We start from the raw sequence: 25,424 nt of genomic DNA, 5'->3' as shown, positions 1-25,424 counted from the left end.
GTGTATATCTATATATGTATGTACCTGTAGAATCAGCTTCTTGTGAATTGTTTGTACTTTATCCAGAAACTCATTTTTTGTGTTAAAAGAAAAAAAGTAAGAATAGTATTAAAAGTAATAAAGCAGCCATTAGAGAGTTAGGACTGGTGTATTGAGACATAATAATCAGCTCTTTTCTAAAGTTTATATTCTTAGTGTTTGAGTAAAAGTCTACTTGTGTAAAGCCTAAATTAGACTCTTGAAAGAGTAATTCCTTACAGGAAAAAGGTGTAAGGAGAAGGAAAAGGGAGAAAAATAGAGAAAAGAGAAGAAATTTTTTTCGCTAAGGGCGGTTGATAGATCGTTGTTGACTAAAAAGTATTTATAAATTTAGCCTTTTATTATTAATGAGGTTCTTTTTCTGAGAGAGGAAGAGAGAGGGGGAGACAGAGAGAGGAGAGAGGGAAGGAAAAAGAAAAGAGAAAGAAGTTTAAAATCTTGAGCAGAGCAAATCTTGTTCCATATAGTGGGGGTCACTTTGTTTTTTATTTTTTTTGTTTTTGGTTTAATTTGCACGCACGTTCACTTAAAGATACTGTTCTATTTTCTTATTTTTTAGGTATAGTTCACCTTCTCACGATCGATTTTTGTCTTAGTAGAAAGAAGTTATATAACACGCTAACACTTTAACTTACACTGGACCCATAATGGTCCGCGCACACACTCAAAAATAAAGAGTAAGAGGGTGATAGAAAGGGAAGAGAAAAGAGGAAGGGGAGAAAAGTAAGAAAGGAAAGAAAAAGGGAAGGAATAAGAAAAAAAAAAAAAAAGGGGATCACACTAAAAACAGGTACACTTTAACTTCTTACTGCCTTACTCTGAGAACTATCAATCACTAGGTTCCATAATTAAACAGAAAATATAAATTGGACTGTCCAGCTCTGATCAATAAAACAACTTATATTGATATGAGGTCCAGGAGATGCCAAAGATGAAGAATTGAACGGTATATTAGCAAAACTGAATATTTTTTTTCTTTTCAGTAAGTAAAAACAAGAATTTTAATTATTAGAGTGGTAAACTGGATGCAGTAAGATTACCAGTGCCTATATTTATGTTTTAATTTATTGCTTAATACTTTTTTCCCTTCTGTGATGCTGTAGAATCCAAATATTTTTTGGGGAAAAAAACTTAATAGGTAATTTCAGTTTCATATTAATTAGAAAGTTATGCTTAACACTTGTTGCCTTTTTCATAGTAGATGCAGGAGTAGGCAGATATGCTTAGCAGAGCTTGGGTACATGTGCTGGATAAAGGAACTTGGCAAGTGTCCTATGTAGGGCTAGGCACTGAAACAAGATGCCAGGGAAGCAGGATAATGCCACAGAAAACAGGGACAGGATGGAACAGAGACGATAACCAGGAGACCAGCCAAGGGTCAGGTACCAGAGAGCAGTCAGAACAGTCACCAAATCCAGGGAGAATCTGATAGAATGGTCAAGGTAAATGGCCAGTTATGGTAAATAGAAAAGTAGTCAAATCTTTCATCAAAATCAAGGGAGATCCAAACAGGTAGTCAGAGAGCAAGCCAGATTCAGGAACCAAACAGGAAATACAGGCAAGGTCAGAGGCACTAACACTGGAACAGGATGAACCACTATGTCAGGGCAGGAAGTTGATTGTAAAGCAGCCTTTTATAGGAGAGTTGATTGCAAAACTACATGCAGCTGAGAAGCAGGTGGAGCCAGAGAGCAATCCACTGCAGGTAACAGGTCTCCAAAATCTTCTATAGAATACAAAGCCCTCTAGTGACGCAGGAACAGAGAAATGAATTGTGAATCAGGAGTCACAGGTTCAAATCCAGGCATGGCTTTGACAATTGTAGACTTTGACAATGATATACCCACCTCCTAGAAAGTGTTCTTGACTTTGCTAGAGAGATTTTTCTGCACCAAGGAAAGAGTTAACAGTTGTCTTCCATGGTCATCCAGGCCTTTTGTTGCTGAGCTCACCAGTGTGTTCTTTCTTTTTTAGAATTTACCATTTTTTTATTTGGACATTTCTAATGTTTCTGCTATCTCTATGATGGATTTTTTTTTTGTTTTACAGCCTAATGATGCACTGTTTTACTTGCATAGACAGCTCTTTGAAATTTGTATTGAGAGTTCACAGCAACAGCTTCTAAGTGCAAATGACTCATTTGGAATCTAATCCAGACCTTTTAACTGCATAATTGTTATTTAAATAATTAGGGAACAGCCCAAATCTGGCCATTAAAGTCAATTTTCCAATTACTTTTGATTCCTTGAGCAAAGAGGACTACACATAAAAATTGTTGTAATTGGGGTGGAGCCTGGCCACGCAGGGAGATGGCTGCTTGAATCCTGGCTCCTAAGCCCTCCAACTGATGCTATCTTTATAACAGGGCAGTTATAGCTAGAATTTTCCTCACACCTTTGGGTATTATGTCAGGAACACATCCTGCTACAAATCAAGGAGCTTAGGCAAGGTTTGCGGTGAGTTGCGACATTGATTGAGGTTGCGGCCTAGATGGCCTTGAAGTATCACAGACACTGGGTAGCACCGTGTTTTCCTAACATACAATTTACATTCCATTTCAGTTTGCCGGGAAAGTCCATCAGCGTTTCCATTGCTCTTTCCCAGCCTGTACTGAATGTCAAAGTTGAAGGGCTTTAGGGATAAATTCCACTGCAGCATTCGGCCATTGTCCCCAGACACTCTGTGGAGCCATACGAGGGGGTTATGATCCATGAGGATGGTGAAAGGCCTCCCATAGAGGTAGGGCTGCAGTTTCTTAAGGGCCCACACTATTGCCAGGCACTGCTTCTCCACCGCCGTGTAGGCTACTTCCCTGGGCAATAGCTTTCAGCTGATGTAAGCTACGGGGTGGTCCTGCCCCTCCTCGACTACCTGGCTTAGGACTACTCCCAACCCGAACATGGAAGCATCTGTGTAGACACAAAAATCTTTGGTGGGGTCAGGAGCGACTAGGACAGGGGCAGAGATCAAGGCAGACTTGAGGCTCTGGAAGGCAGTCTCACATTCTGGAGACCACAGGACCTGTCGGGGAAGTCACTTACGTGTTAGGTCGGTCAGGGGCTTGGCCAGGGCACTGTAATTTGGGACAAATTTACGGTAATAACCGGCGGTTCCTAGAAAAGCTAGGACTTGTGTTTTGGTCTTGTGGGTTGGCCAGTTCACCACCGCCTCAATTTTGGCCAACTTGGGCCACTGCTTTCCACAGCCCACTCGATGGTCCAGAAATTGTCTTCCATGGTAATCCAGGCCTTTTGTTGCTGAGCTCACCAGTGTGTTCCTTCTTTTTTAGAATTTACCTTTTTTTTTTTTATTTGGACACTCCTAATGGTTTTCCTTTCTCTCTGATGGATTTTTTTGTTTTACGGCCTAATGGTGGACTGCTTTACTTGCATAGATAGCTCTTTGAACTTTGTATTGAGAGTTCACAGCAACAGCTTCTAAGTGCAAATTACACATTTAGAATCTAATCCAGACCTTTTAACTGCATAATTGCTATGTAAATAATTAGGGAACAGCCTACATCTGGCCATTAAAGTCAATTTTCCAATTACTTTTGGTTCCTTGAGCAAAGAGGACTACACATAAAAATTGTTGTAATTGGGGCGGAGCCTGGCCATGCAGGGAGATGGCTGCTTGAATCCTGGCTCCTAAGCCCTCCACCTGATGCTAACTTTATAACAGGGCAGTTATAGCTAGAATTTTCCTCACACCTTTGGGTATTATGTCAGGAACACATCCTGCTACAAATCAAGGAGCTTAGGCGAGGTTTGCGGTGAGTTGCGACATTGATTGAGGTTGCGGCCTAGATGGCCTTGAAGTATCACAGACACTGGGAAGCACTGTGTTTTCTTAACATACAACCATCGATCACATCGCCCTCTAGAGGGGCATTCTGACCTCCCGACCATAGTGGAGAAGCACCACTCAGCGGTCCGTGTACGGACCAAAGACGACACATGGGGAATTCATCCACCAACTGCCGCAAGTTACTACTGAAGCCCAAAAGGAACCCCACGACCCGCCAGCGACGCTGACCCTTGGTGAGAGCAGTGACCTGTTTAGTTAGAGGCACTTTTTTTTTCTACTATACGGGGGCAGTAAAAGTTTATCCCTCTCCATGTTGCATCCTCCCTAACACTCTGGTAATATTGTAAAAGAAAATAAAGTGGCTGGGGGCTGCTGCATCTTAGGCCATACTGCATATGCAGGTATAAGGTGGATGACAATTACTTGAGGGGTTCTGCAGAGTAAAACCCACACTAAATTACCCTTGGCTCAATAATAATCAGACATTATACTAAAGTCACCTAACAAGCTTGGGACCTTATTCTTTTATTGGCATATAAAGAGGCAGTGCTACAACTCACGCTGTGGCATCTATAAATACCGGAATAATAACTGTTTCCAGATAAAGGAGTATAGAAGCCGTAACAGAACTTGGCGTATAACAAAGTATTTGACTCCAATAATATGTCCAACAGGAAAAACAATAAGAGGGAAAAAGGCCCTAAAAGTGCAAACCTTACCAGCTACCTCAAACCGATTACTATTGGGCCCGACACAATGAGTAGTGAGTAGTGATTTCATGAATAGTTCGCCGGCGAATAGATCCCGGCGAACATAACTTGTTCGAGTTCGCAGCGGTGGGCGAACATATGCGATGTTTGATCCGCCCCCTATTCGTCATCATTGAGTAAAACTTTGACCCTGTACCTCACAGTCAGCAGACACATTCCAGCCAATCAGCAGCAGACCCTCCCTCCCAGACCCTCCTACCTCCTGGACAGCATCCATTTTAGATTCATTCGGAAGCTGCATTCTTAGTGAGAGGAGGGACAGTGTAGTTGCTGCTGATTTAATATGGAAATCGATAGCTAGGCTAGTGTATTAAGTGTCCACTACAGTCCTGAAGGACTCATCTGATCTCTGCTGTAAGGACAGCACCCCAAAAAGCCCTTTTTAGGGATAGAACATCAGTCTGCTTTTTTTTTTTCCTGTGTAATCTAATTGCAGTTGCCTGCCTGCCAGCGTGTGTGTCAGGCTCACAGCGTATACTGTGCCCACTTGCCCAGTGCCACCACTCATATCTGGTGTAACAGTAGTGTACATTTAAAAAAAACAACAGTTTTTTGACTGTGTTAAATAATAGCAGTCAGTTTCCTTCACACGTTTTCGTTTCAGTGCCTGCCTGCCAGGGCACAGTGTCACCCCAGTGCAACTCATATCTGGTGTAACAGTAGTGTACATTTAAAAAAAACAAAACAGTTTTTTGACTGTGTTAAATAATAGCAGTCAGTTTCCTTCACACGTGTGCGTTTCAGTGCCTGCCTGCCAGGGCACAGTGTCACCCCAGTGCAACTCATATCTGGTGTAACAGTAGTGTACATTTAAAAAAAACAACACTTTTTTGACTGTGTTAAATAATAGCAGTCAGTTTCCTTCACACGTGTGCGTTTCAGTGCCTGCCAGGGCACAGTGTCACCCCAGTGCAACTCATATCTGGTGTAACAGTAGTGTACATTTAAAAAAAAAAAAAAAACATTTTTTTGACTGTGTTAAATAATAGCAGTCAGTTTCCATCACACGTGTGCGTTTCAGTGCCTGCCTGCCAGGGCACAGTGTCACCCCAGTGCAACTCATATCTGGTGTAACAGTAGTGTACATTTAAAAAAAAAAACAGTTTTTTGACTGTGTTAAATAATAGCAGTCAGTTTCCTTCACACGTGTGCGTTTCAGTGCCTGCCAGGGCACAGTGTCACTCCAGTGCAACTCATATCTAGTGTAACAGTAGTGTACATTTAAAAAAAACAACACTTTTTTGACTGTGTTAAATAATAGCAGTCAGTTTCCTTCACACGTGTGCGTTTCAGTGCCTGCCAGGGCACAGTGTCACCCCAGTGCAACTCATATCTGGTGTAACAGTAGTGTACATTTAAAAAAAACAACACTTTTTTGACTGTGTTAAATAATAGTAGTCAGTTTCCTTCACACGTGTGCGTTTCAGTGCCTGCCAGGGCACAGTGTCACCCCAGTGCAACTCATATCTGGTGTAACAGTAGTGTACATTTAAAAAAAACAACACTTTTTTGACTGTGTTAAATAATAGCAGTCAGTTTCCTTCACACGTGTGTGTTTCAGTGCCTGCCAGGGCACAGTGTCACCCCAGTGCAACTCATATCTGGTGTAACAGTAGTCTACATTTAAAAAAAACAACACTTTTTTGACTGTGTTAAATAATAGCAGTCAGTTTCCTTCACACGTGTGCGTTTCAGTGCCTGCCAGGGCACAGTGTCACCCCAGTGCAACTCATATCTGGTGTAACAATAGTGTATATTTTTAAAAAAAAAAACAGTTTTTTGACTGTGTTAAATAATAGCAGTCAGTTTCCTTCACACGTGTGCGTTTCAGTGCCTGCCTGCCAGGGCACAGTGTCACCCCAGTGCAACTCATATCTGGTGTAACAGTAGGGTACATTTAAAAAAAACAACACTTTTTTGACTGTGTTAAATAATAGCAGTTAGTTTCCTTCACACGTGTGCGTTTCAGTGCCTGCCAGGGCACAGTGTCACCCCAGTGCAACTCATATCTGGTGTAACAGTAGTGTACATTTAAAAAAAAAAAAAACAGTTTTTTGACTGTGTTAAATAATAGCAGTCAGTTTCCTTCACACGTGTGCGTTTCAGTGCCTGCCTGCCAGGGCACAGTGTCACCCCAGTGCAACTCATATCTGGTGTAACAGTAGTGTACATTTAAAAAAAAAACTGTTTTTTGACTGTGTTAAATAATAGCAGTCAGTTTCCTTCACACGTGTGCGTTTCAGTGCCTGCCAGGGCACAGTGTCACCCCAGTGCAACTCATATCTGGTGTAACAGTAGTGTACATTTAAAAAAAACAACACTTTTTTGACTGTGTTAAATAATAGCAGTCAGTTTCCTTCACACGTGTGCGTTTCAGTGCCTGCCAGGGCACAGTGTCACCCCAGTGCAACTCATATCTGGTGTAACAGTAGTGTACATTTAAAAAAAAAAACACTTTTTTGACTGTGTTAAATAATAGCAGTCAGTTTCCTTCACACGTGTGCGTTTCAGTGCCTGCCAGGGCACAGTGTCACCCCAGTGCAACTCATATCTGGTGTAACAGTAGTGTACATTTAAAAAAAACAACACTTTTTTGACTGTGTTAAATAATAGCAGTCAGTTTCCTTCACACGTGTGCGTTTCAGTGCCTGCCAGGGCACAGTGTCACCCCAGTGCAACTCATATCTGGTGTAACAGTAGTCTACATTTAAAAAAAACAACACTTTTTTGACTGTGTTAAATAAAAGCAGTCAGTTTCCTTCACACGTATGCGTTTCAGTGCCTGCCTGCCAGGGCACAGTGTCACCCCAGTGCAACTCATATCTGGTTTAACAGTAGTGTACATTTAAAAAAAACAACACTTTTTTGACTGTGTTAAATAATAGCAGTCAGTTTCCTTCACACGTGTGCGTTTCAGTGCCTGCCAGGGCACAGTGTCACCCCAGTGCAACTCATATCTGGTGTAACAGTAGTGTACATTTAAAAAAAAAAACACTTTTTTGACTGTGTTGAATAATAGCAGTCAGTTTCCTTCCCACGTGTGCGTTTCAGTGCCTGCCAGGGCACAGTGTCACCCCAGTGCAACTCATATCTGGTGTAACAGTAGTGTACATTTAAAAAAACAACACTTTTTTGACTGTGTTAAATAATAGCAGTCAGTTTCCTTCACACGTGTGCGTTTCAGTGCCTGCCAGGGCACAGTGTCACCCCAGTGCAACTCATATCTGGTGTAACAGTAGTGTACATTTAAAAAAAAACCTGTTTTTTGACTGTGTTAAATAATAGCAGTCAGTTTCCTTCACACGTGTGCGTTTCATTGCCTGCCAGGGCACAGTGTCACCCCAGTGCAACTCATATCTGGTGTAACAGTAGTGTACATTTAAAAAAACAACACTTTTTTGACTGTGTTAAATAATAGCAGTCAGTTTCCTTCCCACGTGTGCGTTTCAGTGCCTGCCAGGGCACAGTGTCACCCCAGTGCAACTCATATCTGGTGTAACAGTAGTGTACATTTAAAAAAACAACACTTTTTTGACTGTGTTAAATAATAGCAGTCAGTTTCCTTCACACGTGTGCATTTCAGTGCCTGCCAGGGCACAGTGTCACCCCAGTGCAACTCATATCTGGTGTAACAGTAGTGTACATTTAAAAAAAAAACAACACTTTTTTGACTGTGTTAAATAATAGCAGTCAGTTTCCTTCACACGTGTGCGTTTCAGTGCCTGCCAGGGCACAGTGTCACCCCAGTGCAACTCATATCTGGTGTAACAGTAGTGTACATTTAAAAAAAAAAAACACTTTTTTGACTGTGTTAAATAATAGCAGTCAGTTTCCTTCACACGTGTGCGTTTCAGTGCCTGCCAGGGCACAGTGTCACCCCAGTGCAACTCATATCTGGTGTAACAGTAGTCTACATTTAAAAAAAACAACACTTTTTTGACTGTGTTAAATAATAGCAGTCAGTTTCCTTCACACGTGTGCGTTTCAGTGCCTGCCAGGGCACAGTGTCACCCCAGTGCAACTCATATCTGGTGTAACAGTAGTGTACGTTTAAAAAAAACAACACTTTTTTGACTGTGTTAAATAATAGCAGTCAGTTTCCTTCACACGTGTGCGTTTCAGTGCCTGCCAGGGCACAGTGTCACCCCAGTGCAACTCATATCTGGTGTAACAGTAGTCTACATTTAAAAAAAAAACAACACTTTTTTGACTGTGTTAAATAATAGCAGTCAGTTTCCTTCACACGTGTCACATCGCCCTCTAGAGCGGCATTCTAACCTCCTGACCATAGTGGAGAAGCACCACTCAGCGGTCCGTGTACGGACCAAAGACGACACATGGGGAATTCATCCACCAACTGCAGCAAGTTACTGCTGAAGCCCAAAAGGAACCCCACGACCCACCAGCGACGCTGACCCTTGGTGAGAGCAGTGACCTGTTTAGTTAGAGGCACTTTTTTTTTCTACTATACGGGGGCAGTAAAAGTTTATCCCTCTCCATGTTGCATCCTCCCTAACACTCTGGCAATATTGTAAAAGAAAATAAAGTGGCTGGGGGCTGCTGCATCTTAGGCCATACTGCATATGCAGGTATAAGGTGGATGACAATTACTTGAGGGGTTCTGCAGAGTAAAACCCACACTAAATTACCCTTGCCTCAATAATAATCAGACATTATACTAAAGTCACCTAACAAGCTTGGGACCTTATTCTTTTATTGGCATATAAAGAGGCAGCACAACAACTCACGATGTGGCATCTATAAATACAGAATAATAACTGTTTCCAGATAAAGGAGTATAGAAGCCGGAACAGAACTTGGCGTATAACAAAGTATTTGCCTCCAATAATATGTCCAACAGGAAAAACAATAAGAGGGAAAAAGGCCCTAAAAGTGCAAACCTTACCAGCTACCTCAAACCGATTACTATTGGGCCCGACACAATGAGTAGTGAGTAGTGATGTCACGAATAGTTCGCCGGCGAATAGTTCCCGGCGAACATAACTTGTTCGAGTTCGCAGCGGTGGGCAAACATATGCGATGTTTGATCCGCCCCCTATTCGTCATCATTGAGTAAAACTTTGACCCTGTACCTCACAGTCAGCAGACACATTCCAGCCAATCAGCAGCAGACCCTCCCTCCCAGACCCTCCTACCTCCTGGACAGCATCCATTTTAGATTCATTCGGAAGCTGCATTCTTAGTGAGAGGAGGGACAGTGTAGTTGCTGCTGATTTAATATGGAAATCGATAGCTAGGCTAGTGTATTAAGTGTCCACTACAGTCCTGAAGGACTTATCTGATCTCTGCTGTAAGGACAGCACCCCAAAAAGCCCTTTTTAGGGATAGAACATCAGTCTGCTTTTTTTTTTTCCTGTGTAATCTAATTGCAGTTGCCTGCCTGCCAGCGTGTGTGTCAGGCTCACAGCGTATACTGTGCCCACTTGCCCAGTGCCACCACTCATATCTGGTGTAACAGTAGTGTACATTTAAAAAAAAACAACAGTTTTTTGACTGTGTTAAATAATAGCAGTCAGTTTCCTTCACACGTTTGCGTTTCAGTGCCTGCCTGCAAGGGCACAGTGTCACCCCAGTGCAACTCATATCTGGTGTAACAGTAGTGTACATTTAAAAAAAAAAAAAACAGTTTTTTGACTGTGTTAAATAATAGCAGTCAGTATCCTTCACACGTGTGCGTTTCAGTGCCTGCCTGCCAGGGCACAGTGTCACCCCAGTGCAACTCATATCTGGTGTAACAGTAGTGTACATTTAAAAAAAACAACACTTTTTTTACTGTGTTAAATAATAGCAGTCAGTTTCCTTCACACGTGTGTGTTTCAGTGCCTGCCAGGGCACAGTGTCACCCCAGTGCAACTCATATCTGGTGTAACAGTAGTGTACATTTAAAAAAAAAACAACACTTTTTTGACTGTGTTAAATAATAGCAGTCAGTTTCCTTCACACGTGTGTGTTTCAGTGCCTGCCAGGGCACAGTGTTACCCCAGTGCAACTCATATCTGGTGTAACAGTAGTGTACATTTAAAAAAAACAAACAGTTTTTTGACTGTGTTAAATAATAGCAGTCAGTTTCCTTCACACGTGTGCGTTTCAGTGCCTGCCAGGGCACAGTGTCACCCCAGTGCAACTCATATCTGGTGTAACAGTAGTGTACATTTAAAAAAAAAAAAAACACTTTTTTGACTGTGTTAAATAATAGCAGTCAGTTTCCTTCACATGTGTGCGTTTCAGTGCCTGCCAGGGCACAGTGTCACCCCAGTGCAACTCATATCTGGTGTAACAGTAGTCTACATTTAAAAAAAACAACACTTTTTTGACTGTGTTAAATAATAGCAGTCAGTTTCCTTCACACGTGTGCGTTTCAGTGCCTGCCAGGGCACAGTGTCACCCCAGTGCTACTCATATCTGGTGTAACAGTAGTGTATATTTAAAAAAAACAGAATTTATGCTTACCTGATAAATTACTTTCTCCAACGGTGTGTCCGGTCCACGGCGTCATCCTTACTTGTGGGAATATCTCTTCCCCAACAGGAAATGGCAAAGAGTCCCAGCAAAGCTGGCCATATAGTCCCTCCTAGGCTCCGCCCACCCCAGTCATTCGACCGACGGACAGGAGGAAAAATATAGGAGAAACCATATGGTACCGTGGTGACTGTAGTTAGAGAAAATAATTCATCAGACCTGATTAAAAAACCAGGGCGGGCCGTGGACCGGACACACCGTTGGAGAAAGTAATTTATCAGGTAAGCATAATTTCTGTTTTCTCCAACATTGGTGTGTCCGGTCCACGGCGTCATCCTTACTTGTGGGAACCAATACCAAAGCTTTAGGACACGGATGAAGGGAGGGAGCAAATCAGGTTACCTAAACGGAAGGCACCTCGGCTTGCAAAACCTTTCTCCAAAAAATAGCCTCCGAAGAAGCAAAAGTATCAAATTTGTAAAATTTGGCAAAAGTGTGCAGTGAAGACCAAGTCGCTGCCTTACATATCTGATCAACAGAAGCCTCGTTCTTGAAGGCCCATGTGGAAGCCACAGCCCTAGTGGAGTGAGCTGTGATTCTTTCAGGAGGCTGCCATCCGGCAATCTCGTAAGCCAATCGGATGATGCTTTTAAGCAAAAAGGAAAGAGAGGTAGAAGTCGCTTTTTGACCTCTCCTTTTACCAGAATAGACAACAAACAGAGAAGATGTTTGTCTGAAATCTTTTGTAGCTTCTAAATAGAATTTTAGAGCACGGACTACGTCCAAATTGTGTAACAAACGTTCCTTCTTTGAAACTGGATTCGGACACAAAGAAGGTACACCTATCTCCTGGTTAATATTTTTGTTAGAAGCAAACTTTGGAAGAAAACCAGGCTTAGTACGCAAAACCACCTTATCTGCATGGAACACCAGATAGGGCGGAGAACACTGCAGAGCAGATAACTCTGAAACTCTTCTAGCAGAAGAAATAGCAACCAAAAACAAAACTTTCCAAGATAACAACTTGATATCTATGGAATGTAGAGGTTCAAACGGAACCCCTTGAAGAACTGAAAGAACTAGATTTAAATTCCAGGGAGGAGTCAAAGGTCTGTAAACAGGCTTGATCCTAACCAGAGCCTGAACAAATGCTTGAAAATCTGGCATAGCTGCCAGTCATTTGTGTAGTAAGACAGATAAAGCAGAAATCTGTCCCTTTAGAGAACTCGCAGATAATCCTTTATCCAAACCTTCTTGCAGAAAGGAAAGAATCTTAGGAATTTTTACCTTATTCCAAGGTAATCCCTTGGATTCACACCAGCAGATATATCTTTTCCATATTTTCTGGTAAATCTTTCTAGTTACCGGTTTTCTGGCCTGAACCAGAGTATCAATCACCGAATCTGAAAACCCACGCTTTGATAGAATCAAGTGTTCAATCTCCAAGCCGTCAGCTGGAGGGAGACCAGATTTGGACGTTCGAATGGACCCTGAACAAGAAGGTCCTGTCTCAAAGGTAGCTTCCATGGTGGAACCGATGACATATTCACCAGGTCTGCATACCAAGTCCTGTGTGGCCACGCAGGAGCTATCAAGATCACCGAGACCCTCTCCTGTTTGAGCCTGGCTACCAGCCTGGGAATGAGAGGAAACGGTGGGAACACATAAGCTAAGTTGAAGGTCCAAGGCGCTACTAGTGCATCCACTAGAGTCGCCTTGGGATCCCTGGATCTGGACCCGTAGCAAGGAACCTTGAAGTTCTGACGAGACGCCATCAGATCTATGTCTGGAATGCCCCATAATTGAGTCAACTGGGCAAAAATCTCCGGGTGGAGTTCCCACTCCCCCGGATGGAATGTCTGACGACTCAGATAATCCGCTTCCCAGTTTTCCACACCTGGGATGTGGATCGCAGATAGATGGCAGGAGTGATTCTCCGCCCATTGTATTATTTTGGTTACTTCTTTCATCGCCAGGGAACTCCTTGTTCCCCCCTGATGATTGATATACGCAACAGTCGTCATGTTGTCTGATTGGAATCTTATGAATCTGGCCTTTGCAAGCTGAGGCCAAGCCCTGAGAGCATTGAATATCGCTCTTAGTTCCAGAATGTTTATCGGGAGAAGAGACTCTTCCCGAGACCATAGTCCCTGAGCTTTCAGGGATTCCCAGACCGCACCCCAGCCCACTAGACTGGCGTCGGTCGTGACAATGACCCACTCTGGTCTGCGGAAGCTCATTCCCTGGGATAGGTGGTCCAGGGATATCCACCAACGGAGTGAATCTCTGGTCTTCTGATCCACTTGAATCACTGGAGACAAGTCTGTATAGTCTCCATTCCACTGTTTCAGAATGCACAGTTGTAATGGTCTTAGATGAATTCGCGCAAAAGGAACTATGTCCATTGCTGCAACCATCAACCCTACTACTTCCATGCACTGAGCTATGGAAGGACGTGGAACAGAATGAAGAACTTGACAAGCGCTTAGAAGTTTTGACTTTCTGACATCTGTCAGAAAGATCCTCATTTCTAAGGAATCTATTATTGTTCCCAGGAAGGGAACTCTTGTTGACGGAGACAGAGAACTTTTTTCTATGTTCACCTTCCATCCATGAGATCTGAGAAAGGCCAGAACGATGTCTGTATGAGCCTTTGCTTTTGAAAGGGACGACGCTTGTATTAGAATGTCGTCCAAGTATGGTACTACTGCAATGCCCCTCGGTCTTAGAGCCGCTAGAAGGGACCCGAGTACCTTTGTGAAAATCCTTGGAGCAGTGGCTAATCTGAATGGGAGGGCCACAAACTGGTAATGTTTGTCCAGAAAGGCGAACCTTAAGAACTGATGATGTTCTTTGTGGATAGGAATATGTAGGTACGCATCCTTTAGATCCACGGTAGTCATAAATTGACCTTCCTGGATAGTGGGTAGAATCGTTCGAATGGTTTCCATTTTGAACGATGGTACCCTGAGAAATTTGTTTAGGATCTTTAAATCCAGAATTGGTCTGAAGGTTCCCTCTTTTTTGGGAACTACGAACAGATTTGAGTAAAATCCCATTCCTTGTTCCGTCATTGGAACTGGGTGTATCACTCCCATCTTTAGCAGGTCTTCTACACAATGTAAGAACGCCTGTCTCTTTATTTGGTTTGAGGATAAGTGAGACATGTAGAACCTTCCCCTTGGGGGTAGTTCCTTGAATTCCAGAAGATAACCCTGAGAAACTATTTCTAGCGTCCAGGGATCCTGAACATCTCTTGCCCAAGCCTGAGCAAAGAGAGAGAGTCTGCCCCCCACTAGATCCGGTCCCGGATCGGGGGCTACTCCTTCATGCTGTTTTGTTAGCGGTAGCAGGCTTCTTGGTCTGCTTACCCTTGTTCCAGCCTTGCATCGGTTTCCAGGCTGGTTTGGACTGTGAGGCATTACCTTCTTGCTTAGAGGATGCAGAATTAGAGGCCGGTCCGTTCCTGAAATTACGAAAGGAACGAAAATTAGACTTATTCTTGGCCTTGAAAGGCCTATCTTGTGGGAGGGCGTGGCCCTTTCCCCCAGTGATGTCTGAGATAATCTCTTTCAATTATGGTCCAAAGAGAGTTTTACCCTTGAAGGGGATGTTAAGCAAGTTTGTCTTGGATGATACATCCGCTGACCAAGACTTTAGCCAAAGCGCTCTGCGCCACAATTGCAAACCCTGATTTTTTCGCCGCTAATCTAGCTAATTGCAAAGCGGCATCTAAAATAAAAGAGTTAGCCAACTTAAGTGCGTGAACTCTGTCCATAACCTCCTCATATGGAGTCTCTCTACTGAGCGACTTTTCTAGTTCCTCGAACCAGAACCACGCTGCTGTAGTGACAGGAACGGGTTGTAGAAGGTAACCTTGCTGTACAAAAATCTTTTTAAGCAAACCTTCCAATTTTTTATCCATAGGATCTTTGAAAGCACAACTATCTTCAATAGGAATAGTAGTGCGCTTGTAGAAACTGCCCCCTCGACCTTTGGAACTGTCTGCCATAAGTCCTTTCTAGGGTTGACCATAGGAAATAATTTCTTAAATATAGGAGGGGGTACAAAAGGTATGCTGGGCTTCTACCACTCCTTATTCACTATGTCCGCCACCCGCTTGGGTATAGGAAAAGCATCGGGGTGCACCGGAACCTCTAGGAACTTGTCCATCTTGCATAATTTTTCTGGAATGACCAAGTTGTCACAATCATCCAGAGTAGATAACACCTCCTTAAGCAGTGCGCGGAGATGTTCTAATTTAAATTTAAATGTCACAACATCAGGTTCAGCCTGTTGAGAAATTTTTCCTGAATCTGAAATTTCCCCATCTGACAAAACCTCCCTCATGGCCCCTTCAGATTGGTGTGAGGGTATGACAGAACAATTATCATCAGCGCCCTCCTGCTCTTCAGTGTTTAAAACAGAGCAATCGCGCTTTCTCTGATATGCAGGCATTTTGGATAAAATATTTGCTATGGAGTTATCCATTACAGCCGTCAATTGTTGCATGGTAATAAGCATTGGCGCGCTAGAAGTACTAGGGGCCTCCTGCGTGGGCAAAACTGGCATAGACACAGAAGGAGATGATGTAGAACCATGTCTACTCCCTTCATCTGAGGAATCATCTTGGGCAATTTCATTATTTGTGGCAGTACTGTCCTTACTTTGTTTGGACGCTATGGCACAATTATCACACAATTTTGAAGGGGGAGACACATTGGCTTTCATACATATAGAACATAGCTTATCTGAAGGCACAGACATGTTAAACAGGCTTAAACTTGTCAATAAAGCACAAAAACCGTTTTAAAACAAAACCGTTACTGTCTCTTTAAATTTTAAACAGAGCACACTTTATTACTAAATATGTGAAAATATATGAAGGAATTGTTAAAAATTACCAAAATTTCACCACAGTGTCTTAAAGCATTAAAAGTATTGCACACCAATTTTCAGAGCTTTAACCCTTAAAATAACGAAACCGGAGCCGGTTACAGATTTAACCCCTATACAGTCCCAGCTACAGCCTTTGCTGTGACTTTACCAAGCCCAGAGGGGAATACGATACCAAATGACGCCTTCTAGGAACTTTTCCAACTACTTTCAGGTCCTCACACATGCATCTGCATGTCTTGCACTCAAAAACAACTGCGCAGTAATGGCGCTAAAATGAGGCTCAGCCTACAACTGGGAAGGCCCTTCCTGACTGGAAAAGGTGTCTAACATAGTGCCTGACGTTAAAAAACGTTCCCCAAGTTTATAAGTGTGAATTATCAGCATAAACATGTATAAAATGGCCAAATAAAGCAATCGATTTAGCCCATGAAAGTGTCTACCAGTTTTATAGCCTATATTAAGCCCTTTATTCTGTTTGAGACTAAGAAAATGGCTTACTGGTCCCCATGAGGGGAAATGACAGCCTTCCAGCATTAAACAGTCTTGTTAGAAATATGGCTAGTCATACCTTAAGCAGAAAAGTCTGCTAACTGTTTCCCCCAACTGAAGTTACTTCCTCTCAACAGTCCTATGTGGAAACAGCAATCGATTTTAGTTACTGTCTGCTAAAATCATCTTCCTCTCACAAACAGAAATCTTCATCTTTTTCTGTTTCAGAGTAAATAGTACATACCAGCACTATTTTAAAATAACAAACTCTTGATAGTAGAATAAAAAAACTACAACTAAACACCACATACTCTTAACCATCTCCGTGGAGATGTTGCCTGTGCAACGGCAAATAGAATGACTGGGGTGGGCGGAGCCTAGGAGGGACTATATGGCCAGCTTTGCTGGGACTCTTTGCCATTTCCTGTTGGGGAAGAGATATTCCCACAAGTAAGGATGACGCCGTGGACCGGACACACCAATGTTGGAGAAAAACCCAGTTTTTTTACTGTGTTAAATAATAGCAGTCAGTTTCCTTCACACGTGTGCGTTTCAGTGCCTACCAGGGCACAATGTCACCCCAGTGCAACTCATATCTGGTGTAACAGTAGTGTACATTTAAAAAAAACAACACTTTTTTTACTGTGTTAAATAATAGCAGTCAGTTTCCTTCACACGTGTGAGTTTCAGTGCCTGCCCGGGCACAGTGTCACCCCAGTGCAACTCTTATCTGGTGTAACAGTAGTGTACATTTAAAAAAAACAACACTTTTTTGACTGTGTTAAATAATAGCAGTCAGTTTCCTTCACACATGTGAGTTTCAGTGCCTGCCTGCCAGGGCACAGTGTCACCCCAGTGCAACTCATATCTGGTGTAACTGTAGTGTACATTTAAAATAAAAAACAGTTTTTTGACTGTGTTAAATAATAGCAGTCAGTTTCCTTCACACGTGTGCGTTTCAGTGCCTGCCAGGGCACAGTGTCACCCCAGTGCAACTCATATCTGGTGTAACAGTAGTGTACATTTAAAAAAAACAACACTTTTTTGACTGTGTTAAATAATAGCAGTCAGTTTCCTTCACACGTGTGCGTTTCAGTGCTTGCCAGGGCACAGTGTCACCCCAGTGCAACTCATATCTGGTGTAACAGTAGTGTACATTTAAAAAAACAACACTTTTTTGACTGTGTTAAATAATAGCAGTCAGTTTCCTTCACACGTGTGCATTTCAGTGCCTGCCAGGGCACAGTGTCACCCCAGTGCAACTCATATCTGGTGTGACAGTAGTGTACATTTAAAAAAAACAACACTTTTTTGACTGTGTTAAATAATAGCAGTCAGTTTCCTTCACACGTGTGCGTTTCAGTGCCTGCCTGCCTGCCAGGGCACAGTGTCACCCCAGTGCAACTCATATCTGGTGTAACAGTAGTGTACATTTAAAATAAAAAACAGTTTTTTGACTGTGTTAAATAATAGCAGTCAGTTTCCTTCACACGTGTGCGTTTCAGTGCCTGCCAGGGCACAGTGTCACCCCAGTGCAACTCATATCTGATGTAACAGTAGTGTACATTTAAAAAAAACAACACTTTTTTGACTGTGTTAAATAATAGCAGTCAGTTTCCTTCACACGTGTGTGTTTCAGTGCCTGCCAGGGCACAGTGTCACCCCAGTGCAACTCATATCTGGTGTAACAGTAGTGTACTTTTAAAAAAACAACACTTTTTTGACTGTGTTAAATAATAGCAGTCAGTTTCCTTCACACGTGTGCGTTTCAGTGCCTGCCAGGGCACAGTGTCACCCCAGTGCAACTCATATCTGATGTAACAGTAGTCTACATTTAAAAAAAACAACACTTTTTTGACTGTGTTAAATAATAGCAGTCAGTTTCCTTCACACGTGTGCGTTTCAGTGCCTGCCAGGGCATAGTGTCACCCGAGTGCAACTCATATCTGGTGTAACAGTAGTGTATATTTAAAAAAAAAACAGTTTTTTGACTGTGTTAAATAATAGCAGTCAGTTTCCTTCACACGTGTGCGTTTCAGTGCCTGCCTGCCAGAGCACAGTGTCACCCCAGTGCAACTCATATCTGGTGTAACAGTAGTGTACATTTAAAAAAAACAACACTTTTTTGACTGTGTTAAATAATAGCAGTCAGTTTCCTTCACACGTGTGCGTTTCAGTGCCTGCCTGCCAGAGCACAGTGTCACCCCAGTGCAACTCATATCTGGTGTAACAGTAGTGTACATTTAAAAAAAACAACACTTTTTTGACTGTGTTAAATAATAGCAGTCAGTTTCCTTCACACGTGTGAGTTTCAGTGCCTGCCAGGGCACAGTGTCACCCCAGTGCAACTCATATCTGGTGTAACAGTAGTGTACATTTAAAAAAAACAACACTTTTTTGACTATGTTAAATAATAGCAGTCAGTTTCCTTCACACGTGTGCGTTTCAGTGCCTGCCAGGGCACAGTGTCACCCCAGTGCAACTCATATCTGGTGTAACAGTAGTGTACATGTAATGCCCAGTGTTCAGAGGCCACGTACCCCAAACTCGAACAGTTCTGAGGACATAGTTGACTGGCTAACACAGGAAACCCACTCTTCTACAGCTTCTGCTCAGAACCTTGACGCACCATCCTCCTCCAGCTTAGCTTCGGGCACCTCTCAAGTTACCACTCGCCCGCCTGCCGCCACCACCAACACCAGCACCACAGCCGCTTCACTTGATCTGTCAGAGGAGTTATTTACACATCAATTGGAAGAAATGAGTGATAGTGATGTGCAACCATTATTGCCAGAGGGATATGTCTCAGTCAGGCAGCATTACACACATGGACGTACGGTTTTATGATGATGATGTTGTACCCACTGCTACTTCCTTTGCTGAGTTGTCAGATACAAGTGAAGCGGTTGAAGATGACGATGCGTCCGTGGATGTCACGTGGGTGCCCGCTAGAAGAGAAGAAGAAGAGGGGGAAAGTTCAGATGGGGAGACAGAGAGGAGGAGGAGACGAGTTGGAAGAAGGGGGAGGTCATCGCAAGGAGATAGTGGCACAGTCAGACAGCATGCATCGGCACCCGGGGTCAGCCAGACAGCACGCCAATCAACGCATGCTGTTGCCACCACCAGAATGCCGTCATTGCAGAGCTCAGCAGTGTGGCATTTTTTGTGTGTGTCTGTCTCTTACAACAGCGATTGCCATTTGCAACCTGTGCCAAAAGAAACTGAGTCGTGGGAATTCCAACACCCACCTAGGTACAACTGCTTTGCGAAGGCACATGATCGCACATCACAAAAACCTATGGGATTTAAAAAATTTGTAGCTATTGGGACACCGCAGTGGAAGGTACCCGGCCGAAATTTCTTTGCACAAAAGGCAATCCCCAACCTGTACTCGATTGTGCAAAAGGAAGTAATGGCATGTCTGGCACACAGTGTTGGGGCAAGGGATACCTGGTCTGCAAAGCATGGTCAGGGCAGGTATATCACCTACACTGCACATTGGGTAAACCAGCTGACGGCTGCCAAGCATGGAATGCGTTGCTCTGCAGAGGAGTTGGTGACACCACCACGACTTGCAGGCAGGCTTGCTGCCACCTCCTCTACTCCTCCTACTCCATCCTCTTCCATAACCTCCTCGACTGAGTCCTCTTCTGCTGCTGCTTCTTGCTCCACATCAACGGAACCCCCCAGCTCCCCAGGTACTATTCCATATCCCAGATACGGCAGTGTCACGCCGTCTTGGGGTTGACTTGCCTGAGTCACACCGGAACAGCACTCCTGTCTGCCCTGAACGCACAGGTGGATCAGTGGCTGACTCCGCACCAAATGGAGATCGGCAAAGTGGTTTTTGACAACGGAAGTAATTTGTTGTTGGCATTGAATTTGGGAAAGTTGACACATGTGCCATGCATGGCACATGTGTGTAATCTGATCGTACAACGCTTTGTGCATAAGTACCCAGGCTTACAGGACGTCCTGAAGCATGCCAGGAAGGTGTGTGGCCATTTCAGGCGTTCCGACACGGCCATGGCGCACTTTTCAGATATCCAGCGGCGAAACAACATGCCAGTGAGGCGCTTGATTTGCAACAGCCCGACATGTTGGAATTCAACACTCCTAATGTTCGACTGTCTGCTCCAACAAGAAAAAGCTGTTAACGACTATTTGTATGACCAGGGTGCTAGGACAGCCTCTGCGGAGCTGGGAATTTTTTTGCCACGTTACTGGACGCTCATGCGCAATGCCTGTAGGCTCATGCGCCCTTTTGAGGAGGTGACAAACCTAGTCAGTCGCACCGAAGGCACCATCAGCGACATCATACCATTTGTTTTCTTCCTGGAGAGTGCCCTGCGAAGAGTGCTGGATCAGGCCGTAGATGAGCGTGAAGAGGAAGAGTTGTGGTCATCATAACCACCAGAAACAGCCTTATCAGCCTCGCTTGCTGGACCTGCAGCAATGCTGGAAGAGGATTGTGAGGAAGAGGAGTCAGAGGAGGAATGTGGCTTTGTGGAGGAGGAGGAAGACCAACCACAACAGGCATCCCAGGGTGCTCGTTGTCACCTATCTGTCACCCGTGGTACGTGGCTGGGGGGAAGAAGATACCTTCAGTGAGATCACTGAGGACGAGGAACGGGACATAAGTAGCTCGGCATCCAACCTTGTGCAAATGGGGTCTTTCATGCTGTCGTGCCTGTTGAGGGACCCTCGTATAAAAAAGCTGAAGGAGAACGACCTGTACTGGGTGTCCACGCTACTAGACCCCCGGTGTTGATGGAGGACATGCAGAGCTTTTTAAGTCCTACGCATCTCCACAGCCCTTCGGGGTCCACCCTCAGAGAACGACTCAACCGACAAGTTGCAGACTACCTTGCCTTAACTGCAGATATCGACACTCTGAGGAGCGATGGACCCCTTGACTACTGGGTGTGCAGGCTTGACCTGTGGCCTGAGCTATCCCAATTTGCGTTAGAACTTCTGGCCTGCCCCGCTTCAAGTGTCCTGTCAGAAAGGACCTTCAGTGCAGCAGGAGGTATTGTCACTGAGCAGAGAAGTCGCCTAGGTCAAAAAAGTCGAGATTACCTTACCTTTATTAAGATGAATGAGGGATGGATCCCGAAGGGACTGACAGTGGGCAATACATTTGACTAAAAAAGGCCTGATGAGATGAGCATGGTCCACATGCTGCTGTATTTTATCTCTGAATGCCGTATGACTTATCCGCCACCAACTAGGGTTCAAGCCGCAATGTTTTAGGGCACTTTCTGCCTGGGAAACAAATATAAATTTTTCTAACAGGGATTAAACTGATAGGAATAGTACTACTTAACACACCACTCCTATCTGGTCGCACATTAGATTGCACGCGCAGTGCCCCAAATTTCAAGTAGGAGGACCGACCAAGTATCTTTTTCCATCTCCCGGTTCCTAAAATCGATGCCATATACACGTCCCCTGATAGGGGACGTAACAGGGATTAAACTGATAAGAATAGTACTACTTAAAACACCACTCCTATCTGGTGGCACATTAGATTGCACGCGCAGTGCCCCAAATTGAAGTAGGAGGACCGACCAAGCATCTTTTTTCATCTCCCGGTTCCTAAAATCGATGCCATATACACGTCCCCTGATAGCGGATGTAACAGGGATTAAACTGATAGGAATAGTGCTACTTAAGACACCTTATAATAATGCAGAGAGAGGCATCGCAGAGAGAGGAATCTGAAGAAGAGGAGTCAGAGGAGGAAGGTGGCTTTGAGGAGGTGGAAGACCAAACACAGCAGGCGTCCCAGAGGGCTTGTTGTCACCTTTCGGGACCCTTGGTGTTGTACGTGGCTGGGTGGAGGAAGAGACCTTCAATGACATCAGTGAAGACAAGGAACGGGACATGGCTAGCTTGGTATCCAACCTTGTGCAAATGGGGAGTTTGCGGTTGTGCAAATGGACTGTTTGCGGTTGTTTGCGGTGCGTTAAACGGGAGTTTGGTCTGTAACTATGAAGCAGGCGTAACCCTTACACTACCTGATCAATACAACATTATACCTGATGTTTTAAAACACGTTATTCCAAACAATTTAGGAATGTTAGGTGATTTATGCCCTTTATGGATTAAAACCAGACTCTGCATCAACTATGTAATTTTCCATGGGAGTTTTGCCATGAATCCCCCTCTGGCATGCCACAGTCCAGGTGTTAGTCCCCTTGAAACAACTTTTCCATCACTATTGTGGCCAGAAAGAGTCCCTGTGGGTTTTAAAATTTGCCTGCCTATTAAAGTCTATGGCGGTTCGCCCGGTTCGCCTGTTTGCGAACAGTTGTGGAAGTTCACGTTTGCCGTTCGCGAACCCAAAATTTTAGGTTTAGTAGTAGTAGTAGTCAATAGTACTGAGGATTCATCCCTTAACTCTATGTCGACCACAGCAGGTTCAACATCTGATTTACAACCACAAGAACCTCTTATTGAGAGGACCTTAATGTTATCTCCTCAAAAGCAGATATTATTGCTGTATTGACCGAGATGAGATAGTTATTTGGAGACATGAAAAAAGATTTCCATCAGGTCAGTCAGCAAGTTCAAACACTGGAAAAAATGTAGGAGACCCTGCAAAAACAAGTAACATCTAATTCTCAGCGCATGTATGACCAAGAGGGAGATATACAGTTTTTGTTGTCCAGGGTAGAGGACCTGGACAACAGAGGAAGAAGGAACAACCTGCGAATCAGGGGGTCCTAGAAACGGTTAACAACACTGCTCTGGAGGGCCATTTACAAGCCCTATTCCGAACAATAAAGGGCACACCAAACTCCCCTGATGTCCCGCTGGAGAGAGCCCATTGTGCACTCCGGCCAAAGCCCTCCCCCAGACATTATAATAAAAATTTTAAGCTACAAAGATAAGGACCCAATATCCCAGAAAGCACGAGCCATCAAGGACCTGACACATGCGGGAATTCCTATACAGGTCTTTTCAGACCTGAGTCAACTTACTCTGCAGAAGAGGAGAAACCTTCGATTCATTACCAGCAAACTCCAATCACACAATATAAATGGGGCTTTCCGGTGTGTATAACAGCTGCCCGAAATTGAAAACAAGCAATATACAGAACACAGCCAGACCTACCTGAATTCTGTAAGATATTGGAGATAGAGATCCCATATCCTGCTGGGGAGGATACCCCCCTGCAGGACCAAAACACACAGGAAGATGCCCCTACCAAGTGACTACTGAATATTGAACAGACTTTTGGTGACCCAAATGCTATTTCACTGGTCCCCTCGAAGGAACCAGATAAGTATTGAATGTTTATTGACAAATTTGCTCATGTACATTTAAAAAGTTTCTATTTAATACTATGTTTAATACATGTTTGTTTTGATGAATACCGCCTATGACTTACACTTACACTTGCTGATCGAGGAGCATACCCACAGCCTAGCGCAGCTCCCTGCAGACATTTAGCTGTAGACAACTTGCCTGGAGGGTAACTATGACTTACACAAGAGCTTTTTTAGGATTGGCATACAGGATCACACGAACACCTAGTTAGGTTGAGGTTGAGTTTTTCACCCTCACAGACAGGCGCAGAAAAATCTTAATCATACCATTGATACACAGCAACACGTCAGGCAGTTAAGTTAGACACGAAAATTATCAATCCTAGGATTGATGGATTGTACACCTATATAGCACTCATTCCCTAATTGATAGTGGCAAAAATTGGACAAGATCTGTGTCTCCTGGGAGGAGAGTGTGCATGGGGATGTTATTAAAATATAACCTTTATTGGTAATTTTTAAAATACAAGGCAACAAACACAATTGACATACATACTTTATTAAAAACACAGGTTTGGGTCTTTGAAAGTTTTATCCGTTATTCACGGAATACCTTATGTGGTTATGGTGTATATTAGAAATCACTTGAGTTTCAAGTCTCAGTAATTGTATAATATATTAATATACTTAGAGCTTACATCCAGTGGAGCTGTTTGGTTATGATATTTACTCTAATATTATATATGTGGTCTGTGACTCACCATTGAATTCAAATTATAATATTAGAGGTATTAACGTAAATATCCCATAGTATCACCAAAGTTTGTTATTAATGCTTATAGTATTGCATAGAATATGTGTCTTAGTGAGACAATAACAGATTTCCTTGTAGTTGTATTCTTTGTGTTATATATAGGTACATATATCTTAGTATAATATTAGTGGAAATACATGCAGGATGCTGTTTTAAATAGCCTCCTAGCTATATAGAGACAAAGAGTACTGTCTGTATGGAGTATAGTAACACTGGTCAGTGAGTTAACACATTAACCCCTGTAAGGTCTTTTATTCGTATATTTATCAATACTTATGTATACAGGAGCATTATGCTTGTACCGCTGTGCAGAGATTGGTTATGTTGCTAAAATTCCATTGAATTTTTAAAGTTGATAATATGTACTATACTTGTTGTAATAGCAACAAATTTAAGTAACATTGTAACTCTGTTGGATTGTTAATGTGTTTATTTACATGGGGAATGTTACTCCCATTATATATATAAAGGCATTGCTTGGCGGGCTTGGATCTTTAATAATATTGATAACACGCTTTCAATATAAGTTTACAAGAGAGAATTTTATAATGATATTCTCACCATTTGTTATTCTAATAATTAATGTTGAAATCTTACAATGTAGGAGTTATGGCAATCATATGAGTATGTTGTAGTGCTACAATAAAGTAGCTGCTCTTAGTGACTTCGCTACGCTCTTAGTTTATATCAAATATTGCTTAGTAATAGTAACTAGTTGAATCGTATTGTCCACTTAGGCATAGAAGGTCGTTAGCGGCATTGTGACGAGAATTCACTGAGTACTTGCGGTATTATCTGTATAGTTAAATCTCTATATTAATAACCGCTTGCTGAATCCACGCTATAGATACT

Source organism: Bombina bombina, chromosome 3, assembly GCF_027579735.1.
Source record: "Bombina bombina isolate aBomBom1 chromosome 3, aBomBom1.pri, whole genome shotgun sequence".
NCBI classification, from domain to species: Eukaryota; Metazoa; Chordata; class Amphibia; order Anura; family Bombinatoridae; genus Bombina; species Bombina bombina.
This window is presented reverse-complemented; position numbering follows the sequence as displayed.